The 21,737-nt window shown below is 33.3% G+C and overlaps 1 pseudogene; it reads left to right on the top strand.

Annotated features, from left to right (window-relative positions):
* Window positions 1–20,762, top strand: part of LOC107841389 — a 45,662-nt pseudogene extending 24,900 nt beyond the window's left edge.
* Window positions 20,763–21,737: the final 975 nt, after the last annotated feature.

The raw sequence follows: 21,737 nt of genomic DNA, 5'->3' as shown, positions 1-21,737 counted from the left end.
TATCAATTAACCATTCATTCATTTGAATTTGGGACTCGAACCAATCCTTTAATAAAGACACTTGTTTAATTTCAAGTTTAGGGACTCGAACCCAATGTCTAATAAAGACATAAACCAAGTATATTTTTTACGACTCAAACTCATTAGAAATTTAACCACAAAGGATACAATTTAGTTTATTACATGGATAACAAGGACTTTCAAACCATTTACTAACCATTCATAATCATTAGGCCAAGCCTTAGTTCAAAACAACATTATCAAGTGACTAGTTCATGCGTTTAGGCATTTCCATAAACACATTGAGGGCATGCATTTACCAAGACCTAATGCAAAGTACAAATCATTAAATTTAGGGTAAATCTTGACCCTATTTTTAAACCATAATTACCAAGCATCCAAATGTTCAAACAATTACCAAAATCATGCATAAACACAATTTAAATCAATAGTAAATAATTCTCAACAATATGCACCAAAAACCTCGTCATGGGTTTTCAAAACCACCATTTAAGAATCCTAATCAAGATTCAAAACACCTTAAATTTATGAAATTACAAAGAGAGAAGAGTCACATTCGTTATAAAAGATGACTCACAGGAAAAACTTGACCCCTTTAGCCTTTAGATGAATACTTGTGGAAAACCTAGCCTCCAATCTTTAAGAGTAAGTTACAGAGTTTTTTTGGAGTGTTTACTCTTTCAATAATGTGTTATGAGAGGAAACACCATTTTTTAAGAAGTGGGTAATTAAGGGTTTTATGGTGGAAAATGCCTAGAATACCCCCAACTTAAAAGCTAAAAACTAACTCACAAGAAGGTACGACCATACCCTATTAATCGTACCCTAAGGTATGAGTTGTACCATATCTCAACCCTACACCATACCTTGGAACCCCACACTGGTGAACATACAAACCCATATGAACAACTCGTATCATAATATACGAGTGGTACCATACAACTTGTACCATAAGTAGAATCAACTAGGGTAAGTATAGAGCATCATATGACCCAACCACATATGACTCATACACTATCATACGACTTGTATAATCCTAGTCATACCTTGGACAGAAACCAAATCAAAACCCACTAATAAATATATGAGAGAGGTACCCTAACCTGTACCCAAGCATATGATTGGTATACTCTAACTGTACCCTGTCCAGAGACTCAAAAACTCATGAATTTTCTAAGGGACAAAATCTAGGGAGTTTCATAGGGACCGAAGACTTTTATTTTACCCTTGTCCAATTTTAGGTAGTGTGGTTTTTTGTTGAGTTCTTATGAAGTCGTGAGCTTCCAACTTTAAAAAATTCTTGTCATTTTATTAGGCTTCTTTTTAGATTTTGGGAATTGTGACTTTTTTTAATCATGGTGAGAGGCATATCCCGACCTAGTTTTTTATTTTAGTTTAGAGTCTTTTTTGGACAAGTGTGGGTTGGATTGTAGGTTTTGGATTCCTATAACTTTTGTTTGATATATTTTTCTTTTATTATTATCTTTATTGGCTTTTGATTTATTATTATTATTATGCTCTTGAGGTTAGGTTAAGAGGGTAGTTTCTGGTCCATGGTGGGCTTAGAATACCCGTCATGACTAGGCCCTGATTTGGATCACGACAAGGTGACTTTCCCCCAATTAAACATCATGGATCTAGTATGTTAGATAATGTGATAATTTTTATCAAGTGGTGACATGATCCAAAGAGTTTAAGGACAAGCAATGGTCCCGAAATCAAGAATTATTAGCCAACAAATGTTGATAAATAAATAAAATAAAAATGAGAGGCCTTATCCCAATTAAACATCATGACACAACTTAGTTACATCATATGAGAGTTTTCATCTAGTGGTGTCATGAATCAAAGAGTTCAAGAAAAGCTAATAATTGTATAAAACACAATCTCAGATCAGGATTGTGCTTTGAGAACTATTACTTATCCTCATACTTGGGATATTATTGATATAAGAACCACTAGTTTTTCTCAACCATCCTTTGAATTATGTCATCATTTGATGTAGACTCTCATATGATATAACTAAGTTGCATTGTGATGTTTAATTGGCGAAAAGTCTTCAACTTTAGTTTTTCTTTTATTAGTTGTAACAAATTATTGTTTATCCATGATCCGTTTCTTGTACTTAAATTTTTTGAACACATCATCACTTGATGGGGAATTTAATATTATGTCACTAACTGATCCCACGATTTTTAATTGGGGAATAGTTCCTTGTTTGAATTTTATTTTTAACCATATTTTTAGTTTAATATTATTTATCTAGGTACCATTACTTGTCCTTAAACACCTTTGATCAATCCACCATAAAATGGAAACTCCCCATATGATGTACCTAGGTGGTTCCATGATGTTAATTTTGGGAAAAGTCTCATATTCTAATTTTATTTATATTTTAATTATATTTGTAAGACACATTCATGCCTTGGTGTGTATATATATATGTGTATATCTATATATATATATATATATAAATGAAAGTGAGTATCAACAATAAAATATGCCCATGAGACACAATACCTATTATGATAAATCATGTCAGTGTATGACATACCATTTTTGAAATTAAATTTAATGGACTTTTGAAATTAACTCATGCTCTCATTAATGAATAACCTAGTAATACTATATCAAATACTTAAAAAAAATAGATTTCTCATCGAAGTTTTCCTTAATAATAATCTTAATTGACACTTGCTTTTGAATTTTTGTTCAATGTGAAATTAGTTTAATCACTAAAGCTATGGTTGGATTGTGATCCACTAGGTTGCCCAATACAATCACTATGCTTTTCACCATCACGTGAATGTTTATCCATATCTATTTGATTATGATCACTAGTGTTGTCCTTCTGAAATATATCCCCAATAATTATTGATTTAGCAGGGTCAGGGGGTTAGGTGGGTCAAATAGTATTGTTAAACCTCTTTCTTTATTTTCTTCTATATGATTGTCACAATTTTGATCCTCAAAACTATTCTTGAACCACCAGGGGTAACATCAAATATTTACAACCCTACTTTTCTATAATTTGTTATTAAATATGGATGGATTTTTCCTTTAGCATTCATCAAATAAATAATGCTCAAGTTACTAGGCTCACAATTAAATTTTCGTTTTCAATTATGCTCAAAATCATGCCATCATATATGATATTTCATTGTGATGCCATAGGCATAATAAACTTATTCAGAGACTATAACTTTAAATATTTTGAAGTCTCATTTCCTTCACCACCGTAATCACTACCTGCTATAGAATATTCAACAATCAACATAATAAATTAATAGTGGTCGAGGCTACTGTTCAGACCTTAATGATTATATATTCGTACAAAAGAAGAAATTACATGGATAGATCTATTAAAATATAAGGTGTGCTAATGGAATACTGAGATAAACCACCAAAATATAGCAAAAAATGATCAAAAAGTGTGAGTAAAAAGTATAAATTTTTCTATAATGGGTGAAATCTTTCAAAATTCTACGACAATTGAAAGACATAATAGGATATCTTTAGGAAATTTTTGTCATGAGGAAAATATTTTTGTGAAAAGCTTTAAATTTTGATCGAAAATCAATCTTTTTGGTTTTGGTGATGTCGTATATATCTGATATGCATAAAACTCAATCTCACAAGTTATATGTTCATATATAGGTGTACTGCCATAACTTAGTGATTTGCAAAGTAGTCTATTGTATCCACTTCATCAAACCATGCTAAGATAATAGCTATTCATGAAGTAAGTCGAGAGCATGTATGGTTTAGGTACATGATACATCTATTTTGAGAAAAATATAGTTAGAAATGTGATTAAGTTTGTAACACCCCAAATTGTTGGTCCATGAAAAATTTGGAGTTTTTTCCTTCACTGCTCAAACTATGACTCAGGCTACGAATCATAGTCACTCATTATGGGTCATAGGACCACAATTATAGGGTTACCATAGATTTTTACCAAGATTCTATTTTTATCATGACTCAAACATAATTAATCAAAAAGAGTAGTCACTAGTCGTAGTGTGTGAATCATGAACCAACTAGTTTAAGTGCCAAAGCCATTGTTGTGATTACGACAAAGACCCTATGAGTCATAAGGTTTGAGTACGAGTCATAGGGCCTGATTCATAAGGAAAACAGTAAGGAGGCCAATATTTCTGCTCTGACTACGAGTTATGGCAACGATTGTAACCAAATAACATGAGCCGTGACTTGACTTATAGTCACTTGCAATATTTTTCCAATGTTTTAAATGGGGGCACCCGGTACAGTTCCCCTTTTTTCAATTATGACCCACAATTTAAAAACACTTTGGGGTCCTATTATCACCCACAAATAAACCAAGTACACTCTCGAAAATCTCCGAATCAAGAACAGCTTGGGTTTCTCAAGGTTGATTATCTAGGGCTCAAAGATTGATTCTTCTCCATAACTTTTGGTATCTCATAAGCTTGTCTTCTATAAAGGCATGGGTTTTATTTTTATTCATATGGATTTAAAAGTAGAATTGATTTATCTTGGAACCTTAGGGGTTGAACCACACAGTGAGGGACCAGGTCCCTCAAAATCAGTCACAAGCAAAAACATAATAAATAAACCAGGAAATTAACACAGTATAGGAACTTAAAGAATAAAACATTTAATATCAAACCTCCCTTGTTCAAGGAAGAAAAAATCATGGCTTGCCCTCATAAGCACACAAAACTCAACTATAATCAAACTCTTTATTAAAAACTCCACCGAACCTAACTCTAGGTTCCTCCTACTAGTAATAACTATACTATAAGCCTATCCTGACAACTCTCCCAAGAACACAACTTGATATTGATTAACTCTAACCTATATCTACCTTAGGTAACTCTACCTAAGCTCTCCCAAATCAAGAATAAGACAAAATTACTTTAATAACATTAGTAATTCAATTACAATTTAGGACTCAACTCAAGAACATTCACTCTTTTTATGCATATGAAATAATAACTTGAGCTATACTTGAGTAATGAAGCTAGATTGAGTTTATGTCTCTCTTAATTTCTTTAATCTTGACTGTTGGAAAAATTTCTTGATAGAGAAGAATCCTTTTTCTCTTATAGTAGAGTGATGATTAGGGTTGAAATGTAATAGGTGTCCTAAATAGTATAAGCAGTAACTGCGCAATTTGATGCACAAGAGGACAAAACTGTGCAAATACATGCCATTTATACTATAACCTTAAAATTCTACGGACCTGGTCCCTTGTAGTCAGTTGCTCATCATCGAAATAAAAAACAATTGTCTTCCCCCTTTTTGATGATGACAAACCAACCATAGATTTTTTAGCATCAATACACATTCATCATATTTAATTAGTGTAATTACCACTACTGAAGATGGATGTTCACCCTATCATACAACACCATGCTTCCATTGTCATGAACCTTAGGGACCTGGTCCCTTGTTGTTAATTGATATTAAAAACTCAACTCATTGATAAAATTTTAATATTTTTCCCTATCATTATACATCATCATTTATTTCCCCAATCAACAAGCCATACACCCAATTGTAATTCAATATTTCCACACCTGGTACCTGGTCATCTTGTCCCTACCATATGAAGTCAATATTCCCCCTTTTAGTATCAATAAAATGTTAAAATAGTAAACCAAGAGTAAAATAAGCACAGGTTAGTTAACTCATGGCCACTGAGGCAACACTAACATGAAGAACATCTTTAATGGAAAGATGAAATACATGCAACATATAAACAAAGATGCATTCATATGTAGAGGATAAGTATCATTCTAGTGCATAATTTAAATGGTTTAGAAAAAAGCCCCGGAAATCAAGAAAGATTAAATAGGTGAGGGACTTGGAAGGATAATTTGAAGAAGTAGAGCCATGTTATGGTTTTTTGCATCATGAAAGTGTAATAATTCCTTGGTTAAATGCCTTATATCATCATTCAAGATGAAAACCTCATATATTAAAATGTAGACCTTTTTCTTTAGGTCAACATTCTCATTTTTAAGCTCATCAATGACACTTGGAACCTCAACAATTAGATATTGAATTGTCATATTCAGTCTACTGATTTTTGCATCCTGAGCAGCTCTATATTGAGCGGTAACTCCTCTGTCTCTATGCTGAATTCCCTTTGGAATTTGGTGCTTGATTTATTCTTCACATAGTAACTTTTGACCAGTATCTTCATACGAAGTATTTTTAGTAACCCAAGTGTATGTGTTCCATTCTCAGACACAATACCAAAGTGATGAAACACTTTTTTTAACCAGTAACCATAAGGCATACCATATTTGTAATTTTTCCCAAGAACCACTTTGTGTATGTGATACATCATTAATGAAGGTAAACTAATGGACTCAAAACTTCTAAGACATTCTATTACGTATAATTCATCAACTGAAGTAATGTTTTTTTTGTGATATTGGTAAAACTATTTTGTTTAAAAAATCAAAGTCCAATTACAACTCACTCTTTAGTGATTTCTTATTCACTACAAGCACTAATTTTCCTTTAAACTTTGATGTATTTGCAAAAAACTCTTTTGATGGCTGTTTTCTTATGACAGTCCTCATACCATAATAGGAACATCCAAAATTCTTCTAAGTAAAGCAACATCAATATTCTGCTTCTTCCCTTGAACTATTTCTATCATATTTATTTGATCTTCATAAAAATCAAATATGGAATAGAATTTCCTAACCACCTCATCAAAGACTATAGGAATAGGTCCTTCTATGAGATGCATCAAGCCTTCAGGTTATACCAGCTCAGCTAACTCCAATTTTCCAAGTTTTGTTATCACATTTGTGTCAAAAACCTTCTAGTTAACATCTTTTGTTTTTTGAAGAACTTATTTCTCACTTCTTTAGAGACAATTGTACTTCACTCCCTATTTTTTATTCTAGTATTAGTAATCACAGATTTTCTGATTGTTATTTTCCTTTTTTTGGGACCAAGTTCCTCAAGAGTTTTCTTCTTTTCTGTAAAACTTTTAGACTTTTCACAAAAATATCTTAACGTTTTTCTAATATTTAGTTTTTTTACACCAAAAATACCCTTTCTTGGTTATTTGACAATAAAATGAGATTTTCAGCAACCCAGGCATCATTCATTAATGTATTATCAAAAAAAAATTGAGGGTTACAGGATGATTATTCATCAACTATTTGAGTGAAAAAGGTGTTTCGATTTGGAAGAATAGGGGACAAATGGTATTTTTCAAAAAGATTTAATAAAGGATGTCTAATAATACTAAGCTGAGTTTCCTTTGAAAGACATGAAAATAATGAATTTATAGGCATTTGTAGATCCTTTCCAGAGGAAAACTATATGTTACTAGACTTCTTCTTTTTGATAAGAGAAGGAGTAGGCATGCCTAGATATAAGGGAAAGAATAAGCATAGGAAGGGTTTTTGAAAGAATTGGATGTGATCAATTTTAATTTAGGGGTGACTTATTCGTTCTTTGTGATTAAGACAATTCTCTGACAGATAAAAAGAGAGAGGGAATAGATTTATCTATTAGAACAAACAAAAATGCACATTCATGATAGTAACTTGAGAGATAGAACTAGGTCCCTCTATTTATTTGAGTGAATCCTAAACTTTGTGGATGTCATATTTTTCTCTTCCAAAGTTTTTACCATGGGTATATACTTGAAAAAGTATGGTACTTAGTAATAATAACATGCACCTATTTTATTAAGGATACTTGTCTCATTGTAATAGCCAATTTTGAGGAGAGAAACTAATTCATATAGTAGGTCAGGTTAATTTGATCAATCCCAGCCTCAACTTTTTAGGTTCAATACACCATGTTATACCAAAATTTGTTCTGAAAAGGTTCGAGGACTAGGTCCCAGACTTAACATCATTCAAATATCCAAGGTTCCTTCTACATTACTTTGAACTATCCAGTATCTTTCAGAATCTTTTTCACCCTTTTTATCTCTCTTTTATGATAAAAATGGTGTGAAATTCAAAGAAATTTCTGATTTAGCCTCTTGTTTTCACTCTTGTCTTCTAATAAGAAATTAGAATGTCTAAGGAGATAAGAAGAAATATTCTTTCACTTTGATCTTCTAATATGAATTTCACTGGGGCCTACTCCATTTGAAATCTTGACTAGACATTTCTTGAGGTTTTTCTACTTGAGATGAAGTTTGTAAATTAGATCTTGGATCACCATTAATAGAATCACTTCCCTTCATATCAAATTTTTTCAAAACCCTAACTTTATAAATATCATCCCTTTGAGTAGAGATCAGATCTTTAGAAACTGAATATTGACCACAACCTGGATTTTCCATTTTTGCTATCTCTACTTGGGACATATTATATGGAAGTTTCAGCTTTGATTTTCCAAGGACTAGGTCCCTTGAAATCCACTGGTTTAGTAAAAATGAACTTACATGTATCATGAATCACCATTTTTTAATTGAACAACAAAGTAAGTTACTTCCCATCAACCGTATATTTTTTATTTCCTTTTATTATATGAGATACTTCTACTTAGAAGTGTCTTAAGAGAGAGAATATAGTAAAATCTTCTTGACAAAAGCATTGAAATAACTACTATCAGTGAACTTTGTCTGGTTGCAAACCCTTTCTCTCTCTTACAAACAAAATCATTTGTTAGATTTGGGAACACACTAGATTTTAAGTTCTTTGTAGGAGGATAGAGGTGTGATCAAATCCTTCTTTTCCTATCTAGTTAATGAGAATTTCTTCACACTTTTCAAATGTCTAAAAGTCTTTTGATAGGCATTCCCTTGTTGGATATATCTAACATTGATCATTCTTGATCTATCATCGCAGTAAAGAGAATTTCTTCACATTTTTCAAAGGTCTAAAACCCTTTTGATAGGAATTCCCTTGTTGGATATATCTAACATTGATCATTCTTGCTCTATTCTAACTTTGATAGTTTTCCTTTATGTGTCCATATTTTCCATAGTGAATGCATAAATGTTTGTGGTCTTTGTTTATGAAATCATGAACCACTTTGCCTTGCGACCCAATTGATTGAGTTTTTTACTGATACCCAAGACCTTTACTAGTATTAACTCCTTTACAAGTTAAATTATAAAGGATCTATGAGGACGAATCCCATTGTAGGTATTTTTTAAATTCTTCCCTCAGACGAGCCAGGTTCCTTTCTAACTCCTTATTCTTCTGCATTATAGTTATCAGATACTTTTGGGAATACTTTATTTTTTCTTCAAGGTCGATCTGAAACTTTGAGGTTTCTTTCTTCCCTTTTGTATTTAAATCATCTACTTTCTCAAGTTGACTCACTGAGCTCAGATTTTCAAATTTCAACTTAGAACTTGTTCCTCAGTTTCAGATATATGGATAGTCAAAGATATCAACTCAAGCTCCTGATCTTCTATTTTTTCTTCTAGAGTATTATTCTTTTCTTTATCACAATTACTATCTCTTTTCTCTAGCTGACTTACTAAATTCAGATTTTTAGATTTTATTTTTGTAACTTGCTCCTCCATTTCAGATATTCGAAAAGTAAGAAATTAAATTAAGCTCTTGACTTTCCAGTTTTTCTTCTAGAGAAATTATTTTCTCAGTCATTTCACACATAGAATCAATAACACATTTGCAGGCTTTTTTGTCTTTCTAACAGAATAGTTGTCTAAGTTTTCTTTATGGTCAGAAAGTGTTACCTCATATTCTTCTTCATCTAAGTATTTTCTATAAAATTAAACAAGGAAAAAAGGCAACTTTCTCATTTTCCACTACCAATATAGAGACATCTTTATGCTTCTTGTCTTCCTCTTATTCACTGAAGTAATCCCCCTAGATAGATAAGGCCTTTAACTGCAAAATCCGTTGTATCCTTTCTGCTTAATTTTACATGGACTTGGTCCCTGTTCCTTCCTATGTCAGATTCAGTCTTGAGATATTCGTGATAGTCCATTTTGTGCATTGGACAATCCTTAATGAAATGCTCAAGAATTCCACATTCATGACAAAATGCCATAGTGCCTCTTTTTCTTTTGCTATTTCCACTTCTTTGAAACTGGATACTTTTATGCATAGCTCTAACAATTTGTTTTGCCAAATAGGCAACATTATTGTCTTCTTCATTAGATTTTGATTTTAATGCCCTCTGTGTTAGAGATTTTTCCATTTTTTCTTTCTTATTCTCTTATTTTTGTTGGTTCTTGAATTTATATGTCCTTAAATTCCTAATAAGCTCATCCATAGCGAGAGTTTAATGTTCCTTGCCTCAGTAATAACATCCACTTTTCTTTCCAGGATTTTGGCAGAACCCTAAAAATTTTCCTCACTTTCATATAAAATGGAATCATTTCTCCTAAGTAATGTAGCTCACTTGTGATAGAAGTGAATCTTGTATGTATTTCATGTTTTGTCTCTCCTTTTTTCATAGTGAAGGTTTCATACTGAGTAGTCATCATGTCGACTTTGGAATCATTTATTCCTATAGTTTTCTTATGAGCTATTTTCACGCAGCTGCATGATATCTTTAGCATTTTCACATGCAAAAATCCTTTTGTATTTATCAGGCTCTATACCACAAACTAGCAATTTCTTTGCCTAATAATTCTTCTCAATTTTCTTTCTGTCTTTATCATCATACTCTTTCTTACTTTTAACAACCATTTTAGTTATTTCTCCTTCTTTGACTTCCCTTATAAGGTCATAAGAAGCATCAAGAATAATGTACATCAACTCACTATCCTTATCAATAATGAAGTTAAATATCCTAGTTTTCCACCACCAATAATACTGCTCATTAAATCTAGGTTGCCTAGTGGTAGGTTACTCTTTTTCAAAGATAGATGGAGCAGCCATGCTGACCGAATCACTTTAGGTGTGAACCTTTTAAAGTATTCCCACTCTAATACCAATTATTGGAACCTTAGGGGGTTGTACTACACAGTGAGGGACTATGTCCCTTGAAATTAGTCAAAGGTAAAAACACAATAAATGAACCAGGAACTCAACACAGTGCAGGAAACTTAAATAATACCATATTTAATATGGAAACCCCTTGTTCAAGGGAGGAAAAACCATAACTTGCCCTCACAAGCACCCCAAACTCCACCATAATCAAACTCTTGATTACAGGCTAAACTGAACCTAACTCTAGGTTTCTATTGCTTGTAATAACTCTACTAAAAGCCTATCTTGACAACTCTGCCAAGAACGCACCTTGATATTGATTAATTCCAACCAATATCCACTTTAGGTTACTCCATCAAGCTCTCTTAAAGAAAGAATAAAAGAACATTACTATTATAATATGAGTAATTCAACTACAATTTATGACCCTACTTAAGGACATTGACTCATTTTGTGCATAAAAATATGAACTTGAGCTACACTTGAGAAATGAAGCTAAATTGAGTCTTAGCCTCTCTTAATTTCTTTAATTATGAATTTTGTTAAAACTACTTAATAGAGAAACATTCTTTTTCTTTTATAGTTGAGTGACGATTAGGGTTGAACTGCAATTGGGCTAGGTATCCTAAATAGTAAAAGAAATACTGGCGGAGTTTGTTATACAAGGGGACAAAAATGTGTAGATACATGTGAACTATACTATAGCCTTGAACATAAAGGAATATGATCCCTTGAAGGCAGCTACTCATCATCAAAACAAGATACATCAATTTGGGTTGAAGGTTTTAGATTGATGGTTACTTGAAATGGGATTTTATGGCTATAATGCATTTGTTCATGCTTTATCTATGTATTTTAAAACCGTTGGGGTGCATGGTTAACGTTAATGGTATAGGGGTCAAGGCATTTCCCCAATTTGATGATTTTGTTTGAATTTTTTTTAACTTGTGTCCCCTTAGCCCACTTGCATAGTTGGCCTTGAAATAAAGATAATCATATTATTTGTATTAGTTGTGTAAACTATTGCATTGCATAAATTGTTAAATGGATAAAAATGGTTTTGGAAGGCCTTGTCCGCCATGTGTTGAATTAGTTATAAACTATGGGGTTCGAGGCATTCCACCTAGATAATTTTCTTATAAACTACGATGGTCGAGGAATTTCCCCAAATCTGACTTGATAAATCATGAGGATTAGGGCATTCCCCTAAGGTGATTAATAATTGGAACGACATAATGAATCTTAGCTTGCAAGCGTAATTGGTGTGATGATATAAACAATATGTGCCTTAATGATTGGTCCTTAGTTTATTGAATGAGAATGCATATATATTTTAATTGGGCTTAAAGGGAGTTGTGTAGCTGGCCGTGAAGGTGAAAGTCCCAAAGGACCGATATTGGTAACCCGCATTTACCGACTTTGGGATTGGTCTTAATAATCGTGTGCATGTGTCACACTTTCTACATATATCTGTATCTTGGAATGATATGGGATACGAGATTCCTTGGTCTTCCTTGATACCTATAGTTTGTATGACTAACATGCATTAGGGCCTTTTCGGTTGTGGAAGCCGGACCTATTTAGCTCGTATGTGCCTTTTTTGGTAGTTGATGCTACACAATCCAGGCTAATATTTGAACTCTCATGCTAAACCTTGTTCCCTAGAATTGTAGACAGTTGTTCGATAATCGTAGATAGTTCTTCGACAACTGCATTATTTGTCCGAATAACAATAAAAGTTGTCCAACAACTTCGCACAGTTGTCCAACAACTTCACATTATTGTCGAAAAACTTTGCACAGTTGTTAAAAAAATTTGATAGTTATTGAGACAACTTCTATAGTTATTGAGTCTACATTTATAGTTTTTGGAGCAAAAATATTATGAAAAAACTAAAAAAACTACTCCCTCCATTTCAAAAAGAATGACCTACTTTGACTTGACACAAAGCTTTAGAAAATAAAGAAGACTTTTGAATCTTGTGGCCTTAAATTAAGGTTGTGTCAAATGTACCAAAATTTTCTTTAATCTTGTGGTCCTAAATTTGTCAGTTGAAAAGTAGAAATTGAAATATTTCTTAAAAAAGGAAAGGGGTCATTCTTTTTTAAACAGACTAAAAAGGAAAGTAGGTTATTCTTTTTAAAACGGAAGGAGTATAACTTTTACCTAATTTATAAAACATCAAGAACCCCACTTAATTGACAAAACTTGTTTTTCACTTTTAATTCAAATCTCAACTTACCACCAAACCAAAATAGATACCAAAACGTCTATAGTAAACCAACTTCCCAAAACTTCTAAAAAGCCAAAATCTAGCACCTGGTTCAAGTCAATCCAAATAGTATATAGACTTCTCAACTCTCTCTCTCTTACTCACAAAACTAAAAAAACTTCATATTATTATTCTTCATCATCATCAATTAACTTGATGATCGGTACAATTGACACTTGTAAGCCCATAAACAATGACATAGAAAAATTACCAACCAACACCCCCTACAATCCAAACCCCCACCAACCCCTTCAACTCTCATGACTCAATACTCGGTCGTCACCTTATATGTTATTTAGTCCAACTTAGAATAACTAACGTGTTCTCTGTGTTGGGTGACTTTAACTGAATACTTCTCAACCACTGTTGAACCTGAACTTAACCTTACAAGTAGTTGTAATGAGTTAAAAGTTGTATATGCTTCTTATGGTTATTCTACAGTACGAGGTTTGGTGCTTGTATTGTTACATTTACTATTGTTGGGTTAAGTGTACTTAATACTATTCCTGGTGCTTATTGTGAAAATCTTCTGTAGATATGTATTGTCAGTGAACCTAATTTGAATTATTATAGGACTAGTAGGGTCCTTCATCATTCTATTGGGTTGTATGATTTAGTCACGAGCTTCGTTACTTTCAAACCGTCACTTGCTACCTGGTACTATTTTGTCCAATTTATATGGCCTAATTATAATTTCAAGACTCGTTTTCTTTTTAATAAATCTCTTTATACAACAACAGCAGCAACATACCCAGTGTATTCCCACCTAGTGGGGTCTAGAGAGGGTAGAGTGTACGTAGTCCATACCACTACCTCAGGTGAAGTAGAGATTCCGTTCCCAATAAACCCCCGACTTAGAATCAATGACAATTTAACAGACACAATACATAATTGTATATAAACTTGTATAGTATACAAAAATAAACTAACAGCGTTAGCCATAAGATTATACTAAAACTATGCATCTGAAACCATTGACAACACACAACACCTATAAACAAGAAACTTCAGACACAAATATAGAATACTCCCCTGCAGTCACCAACACTCTCCCACACCCTAACCCTCTACCCTAATCCATATCCTCCAAACCTTTTTATCAAGGGTTATATCCTCCATAAGCTATAACTGCTCCATATTATGTCTAATCACCTCCTTCAAATATTTGTTTGGCCTACCTGTCCCTCATCTAAGATCATCCATAGCTAAGTCTCATACCCCATACCGGAGCATCAACACCCCTCCTCATCACGTGCCCTAACCAACATAACCTTAATTCTAACATCTTATCCTCTATCAAAGCCACTCCCACCTTTTCTCAAATAATCTTATTCCTCACCATATCCTTCTTGTTCTAACCACGTATCCATCACAACATCCTCATCTCCGCCACCTTTAACTTTTGGACGCGGGATTTCTTAACTGGATAACACTCTGCCCGATACAACATAGCTGGTTAGACTACCACTCTGTAGAACTTACCTTACAGCTCTGGGGGCACCTTCTTATCATATACAACCCCCAAAACAAGCCTTCATTTCAACCACCCTTCCCCAATACGATGCGTGACTTCCTCAACAATCTCACCATCACCCTAAATCATAGACCACAGATACTTGAAACTCTCTTTCTTCTTAATGGACTGAGAGTCCAGCTTCACAACCACATCAGTCTCCTATGATGCATCACTAAACTTACACTCCAAGTACTTTGTATTGGTCCTACTCAGCCAAAAACCTTTAGACTCAAGAATCTGTCTCCAAATCTTCACCATATCATTAACTCTTCCCTAGTCTAATCAATCATAACCACATCATCTGCAAATAACATAGACTAGGGCACCCCTCCCTGAATATGTTGCGTCAACACATCCATCATCATGGAAAATAAAAAAGGACTAAGGGTAGATTCTGATGCAAACCTATCAAAATAAGAAAGTGCTCCAAATCTCCACCTGTTGTCCTCACATGAGTTTTTACACTCTAATACATATACTAAATTGACCTAACGTATGCCAAAAGCACCCTTCTAGCATCCAAGAACCTCCACAGAATCTCCGTGGAGACTCAGTCATATGCCTTCCCGAGATCAATAAACACCATATACAAGTCCTTTTTCCTCTCCTAAAATTGCTCCACTAATCTCCTCACAAGGTGAATGGCCTCAGTAGTCGATCTACCTGGCATAAAACCAATTTAATTGTAAGAGATAGTCATAATCCTTCAAAGTCCCAACTCTACCACCCATTCCCTAACCTTCATAGTAGTCTCAACATCTTAATACTTCTATAGTTATTGCAACTCTGGATGTCTCTCTTGTTCTTATATGAAGGAATTATCTTACTCTACCTCCACGCTTCAGACATCTTCATTGCCCTAAAAATAATGTTAAATAACCTTGTCAACTACTATAATCCTACCCCGCTAGTGCACTTCAAAAAAATCCAAAAGAATCTCATCTGGCCCTGTCTCCCTACCCTAACACATCCTTCCAATAACCCCCTTGACCTCCCTAACCTCAATATGCCTACAATGACCATAATCTCTACCTTACTCATACTTCTCTAAATCCCTCAATATGAAACCTTTATCCCCCTCGTCATTCAAAAGTTTATGAAAATAGGACTGCCACCTCTTTGTTATGAGGGCATCCTCAACCAACATTGTACCATCTCCTTTCATGCACCTCACTTGGCCCAGGTCACGATCCCTCCTCTCCCAGGCCTTAGCAATCTTATATATTTTCTTATCCCCAGCTTTCTCCTCTAAAGACGCATACATGCTCTCAAAAGTTGTTGTCTTAGCTCCTGTAACTGCCAGCGTAGCCTCTTTTCTAGCTACCTTATACACCTCATATTTCTTTTGCCCCTCTTCCTCATCCTTGCTTTCAACCAACTTTCTATAAACCACCTTCTTAGACTCCACCTTTCGCTTAACCTCTTTGTTTCACCACTAATCTCCTTGATGCTTAGAATATTGACCACTCGAGACACTCAACACCTCTTTAACAGTCTCCCTAATGCAACTAGTCGTTGTGTCACATATATTATCCATATCCCCTCTACTCTCCTAAGCCCCCTCCTCTTTAACTCCTCTCCAATCTCTACAGCACTAACCAATATCAAGCTTTCCCACTTTATCCTGGACCGAGCCTCCACACTTCTTTTTTTCTGCCCTTATTGATTACTAAGTCTATAACCAACAACCTATGTTTAGTCAAAAGACTCTTGCTAGGTATGAATTTACAGTCTTTACATAGTGCTCTACCGCCCTTCCTCGAGAATAAAAATTTAATCTGAGTCTTGGCCATTGAACTACGAAAAGTAATAAGGTGCTCCTCCTTTTATGGAAAGCTTAAATTCGCTATCCATAACTCAAAAGCCATATAAAAATAAAAAAGAGAGGCTCCACCTTCATTCCTCTGCTCAAAATGCACATCATCATACCCTCTTAACTAAGACCCAAAATTCGAATTGAAATCTACTCTCATGAAAAGCTTCTAAGTGATCGGGATGCCTCTCACCACCTCATCTAAAACCTCCCAAAAGCTCTTCTTCTCCTCCTTATCCAAACCTACTTGTGGAGCATAGGCACTAATAACATTCACTGAAGACCCTTCAATGAGCAACTTAATAGACATCAACCTATCACTGACTCTCTTAACCTCCAAGACTTGCTCCCTAAGATCCTCATCTACTAAAATACCTACCCTATTTTCTATGTCTCATGCTACCTGAGTACTGCAACTTATATCCATCCACATCTCTCTTCTTAGTACCAACCCATTTAATTATGACTTTTAAATAATTTTTATTATTAATTAATATGATTATAATATTCTTAGGTGATTTTGAAATATACAAATTTTATTCAATGAAGTTGAACATTTTTTGTATGAATTGTCAAAATTTTGGATGTTTAATCTAAAAAGTTTAATCTTGAAATTTAACAAGTAAATTGGAACACAGGCAGTGATGAATTTGTAGCATAAAAATGGGGCACATGAATCCATGGTCCTTTTGTAAATCTAAATCTATATGGTTTTTAAATTTGGTGAGTATAATATTTTCCATTGGCATTTGTATTATAAAAAAAGCTAAATGATCCATTTTTTTGAATGTTAGAGTAATTTACTAAAGCGAGAACTTTATTGTGCCATTTTTGCGTGACCCTATTGCGTGATTTTAGAATATTTCACTTTCCGGTGTATTTCAAGCTATGTTGAATAATTTCAAGGATGCTTATGAACTGATTGATACTACAATGTCAATGTCATTGAAAAAGAGTAAGACGGTTTATATTGTTGGGTTCAAAATTTCGAGGGCGTCATGCAGAAGCTAATAATGGCAAACTATTTGAGACGATAAGTTAGATTGACAAAAAAAATACTAAAACATAATATTATTGATATAATGCGGCCAATAGGCCTATGTATTAAAACCTAAATCAAAAATATAAAACATAAAAACAAATTAAGAGAAAATCCCTCCTAAACAAAACTCTTAAAAACTACAATATAGATGATATAGTGTTTTATATATGAGAATAGGGGCTTCTATTTGTAGAGATCAAACATGATTCTCCAAGAAAAAAGGTAAGTCAAAGATGAAAATGTTTTATATTTTGCTTTCAGAAAAAATAAAAGTAATTATGGTACTACTTTTATTTTCCTTCTAAGAAAAGTAAAAATGAAAATTTGGTAAAAAAATCAGGGGAAAACCCCTAACACATATCCCCCTTTTGACTTGATTTTTATCACTTGAGCCACTTTTTTCATATTTATGAACTTCTTTTTTCATAAAATCTTCATCACTACAGCTTTCCATGGTTAAAAATAATATTTAAAATATTATAGTTAAAAGTGGATTAAAAATAAATATTTTTTTTATTTTCAAAGATACGTCAATTGTAATGTTGAAATATGCATAAAACTTTCTCTCCATATGCAGTTCGACAAAAAATCCTTATTTTTATCAAACTGGTTACAAATTAATTTGAACCGCCTTGAACTTGTCTTCAACCTCATTTTACTAAACCACTAGATCTTTGAACCATAGACTCTAATACCACTTGCTGGGTCCAAAATCGAGAGGGAGTTATGCGGAATCTAATTGTTGCAAACTATTTGAGATGATAAATAAGATGACAAAAAATAAACAAAAACATAATATGATTTATATGATTCTACCAATAGGCCTAAATATTAAAAACCTAAATAAAAAACATAAAACATAAATACAAATTGAAAGAAAATTCCCCCTAAACAAAACTCTTAAATGACTATATTGTAGATTCTATTGTTTTTAATGTTTTATATTTTTCTTTTAGAAAAAGTAAAACTAATTATTATATTACTTTTATTTTCCTTCTAAGAAAAATAAAATTTATGTTTAGTAAGAAATCCGGGAAAATTAGTATAGGCTTTAATTTGCCGAGGATTCCACACCCTAATTTCAGTTGGGAACTTATTCCATTTGCCCTCTCTCCCAGGTATTAATATATTTTTTCTTTTTTTGAAATAGATCATATGTTCTTTTTATTGAATTGTATAGAAATATGAAATATGTTTTCGATGATGTTTAGCTAGTCGTTAATGGATCTATGTTTTGAAAGGTTATGGATGCATCTCTTGTTACGTACCTGAACTATGCTACTTGAACTCTTAAAAAATGTTGCCACACCTAAGTTGGGTCCTCCAAAAATGCATTACATTAGAGGATCATACTAGAACCTAATGACGTTTTTGAAGTGTTCGAGCAACATAACATATGTAGTAAAAAAATTTAGATACAAATTGTAAGATATAGTCTAAATCTTGAACAGTTATGCATATACATTAACACTCCTTATATGTTGTATCTGCCACTGTTTGTGTCTGAGTTGCTTATTTTTGTGTTGTTTATTTTTCTGGGGCATAGATCAAGTAATTTGATGGGACTGGAAGCAGCAGTGGAAGTAGCAGCTGAGTTATTGAACAAAGAAATTAAGCCAGTACTTGTTGGAGGACAAAAAATATGGGTTGCAAAGGCATGTGATGATTTCGTTGAGTTGGCTGATGGTTGTGGTTATGCAGTTTTGCTGATACGATCCACTAAAGGGTTGGTTCTGAAGAACCATTCTCATTTTATCAAAACTTACTAGGGAGTAGTGAGAACTACCTTCTGTGCTAAAATTGTGGAATTTACTGATGCATACTTGTTTGCTGGAGCTATTTTTAACAACTATAGCTCTTTTGGTTAGTCCCTACTTCTCAAGAAAGAGAAAGAAATCATTGTACAGCTTGATCGTGTGACAATCAAGAATAGATCTATTTTTTGTTGTGTTCTGATGAGGGATTTTCTTTCTACATTGGCAAAGAGAATAAAGTATAATCCCACTTCTTATGAGAATTATCATAGCATTTATATTCCTGATGGACATCCTCTCAAATGCGAGCCTAAAGAGGCATTAAGGGTTAATGTTCTATTTTAGCACATTCAAAATATATTTTCTAATAATAATATTGTGATTATCGAGACAGGGGACTCGTGGTTTGTTGTTCAATTATCAGAAGATGACATTGCTGCAAGGATGTGGGTGAGAATATAACAAAATGCAAACTTGTAAAATTGGTGATCATTTGGTATTTATTTTCATGATCATTATAATGCTTTATGTTGTTCTTTTTTATCTTAGGTATGAGTTCTAAATATGGTATGGATCAATTAGTTGGTCTGTTGGTGCTACTCTTGGTTGTGCACAGGCTACCCCAGAAAAATGGGTGATTGCATACATAAGTGAAGGTAGCTTTCAGGAAAACAAATAGGCTCTATTTGAATTGAATTGAAGAGAATGAGTTGTTGCTTTTTCCTATTGTGTCTAATCCAATTTATGGTCAAATACTTGAAAGTGACTGCTCAGGAGATTCCAACAATGCCAAGGTGTAGGAAAAGGACCATTATCTTCTTGATAAACAATTATAGTTATACAATCAAAGTTGAGATCCATGATGGATCTTACAATGTGATCAATAATCGAAACTACACCGGATTAGTCGATGCAATCCATAAAGGAGAAGGGAAATATCGGACAATTAAGGTGAGTCAAATCTCAATTTTCAATCATCTCTTTTTTTTTACTCTTAATGTAGAGTTAAAGAATTCATCTTAATGGAAAATGTTAGACTCCTCAATTCTATGTAGGTTTATTGTGAAGAAAAGTGGGTAGAAGCGATTGAAAGACCAAATGAAGCCAAGAAAGATTGTCTATGCTTAATTGAAGTGATTGTCCACAAAGATGATACTATCAATGAGATTCTTAAATGGGGTTCTAGAGCTCAACAACTAATAGTTGTCCACTAAATCCCAGTAAAATTTCTAGTGTCCAAAGAATGCAAACAATTCTTGCAACTTGCGAGTTGCCACTGTGCGATTTGGCACTAAATGTTGTTATGTGTGTTTTTCATTTTGAGTTGCTACTTTCCTATGGAGGGATTTGTCTTCCACTAACTATTTTTCGTTACTATATGTGTTCGGTGTTGGTAAATTTATGTTTTGTCCCTAGGTTTTGTTAGCTTGTTCGTCTATTAAAAGGTTTTTCATGTGAAACTCCTTTTGCATATGTTTTCATATGGTCTAGATTTTTTTTGGATTCCGTGCAAAGGGAAAACTTTAGTGCATTAACCTGTCCTTTTTTTTGTTGTTGTTTAAGCGATAGATGAGAAAATTTAAGAAAAACTTATTTTTGATAAAGGTGAAATATTCAAGGAGTAGCAGATTTCTATTCTATTATAAATATAAATAAAATAGAAAGTAATAAAAAATGGTCTTGAGTTAATAGAAATGGAAAGTAAGTGCCCTCTATTTATTTTTTCATCCAAAACTACCTTTAGATTATTAGAAATGGGACAAAACTATTGTCATATTAACTTGGTTCATTATGCCCTTATTTCATTATCAAACCTCAAAAGTTTGATGTATCTAGTTTTACCTCCTTTATTTTTAATGTATCCATTTTTAACTCATTTTTTTTCTCATGAACAATTCAAGCTTGAAGAAAATTATTCCCACTTATTTCTTACAATATAGCATACTCTATTTTATTGGATAACGTGCACCTTTTAAGTTCTTGAGTTCTCTTCCCCGTACAAACCCTAGCTATACATATAACTTAATTGTTATTTTTAATGAAGTGAGATACATATTTAAATAAAATTTGAAATTTAAACTCTAACAAAGAAATAAGGTTAGATGATTTTTATCAATGTGTTTAGTTTTTATACAAAAATATTTTTTATCAAATATGATGAAAGGTAAAAAATACTCATTATATGGACTTAAAGTGGCTTAAAAAATTGAGCCAGATAGGCCAACTAGAACAACTTGGGTTGGGTATAAAACGAGTCGGCCCAAAATAGTACTTTCTTGAGAATAATACCAATGCGATAAGACGCTCACCCGGGAAAGGGTAGAGGCACTGGAGAACAATTGATATAATGAACATGTGCTAACAGACAAATGGAAGGAAGATGTGTCAGGAATTTTAGAAGGCACCGATGATCCTCGACTAAACCGTATCTAA

Source organism: Capsicum annuum, unplaced genomic scaffold, assembly GCF_002878395.1.
Source record: "Capsicum annuum cultivar UCD-10X-F1 unplaced genomic scaffold, UCD10Xv1.1 ctg82735, whole genome shotgun sequence".
Classification (NCBI taxonomy): domain Eukaryota; kingdom Viridiplantae; phylum Streptophyta; class Magnoliopsida; order Solanales; family Solanaceae; genus Capsicum; species Capsicum annuum.
Note: the sequence above shows the minus strand (reverse complement) of the source record. Positions and strands in the feature narration are given on the sequence as shown.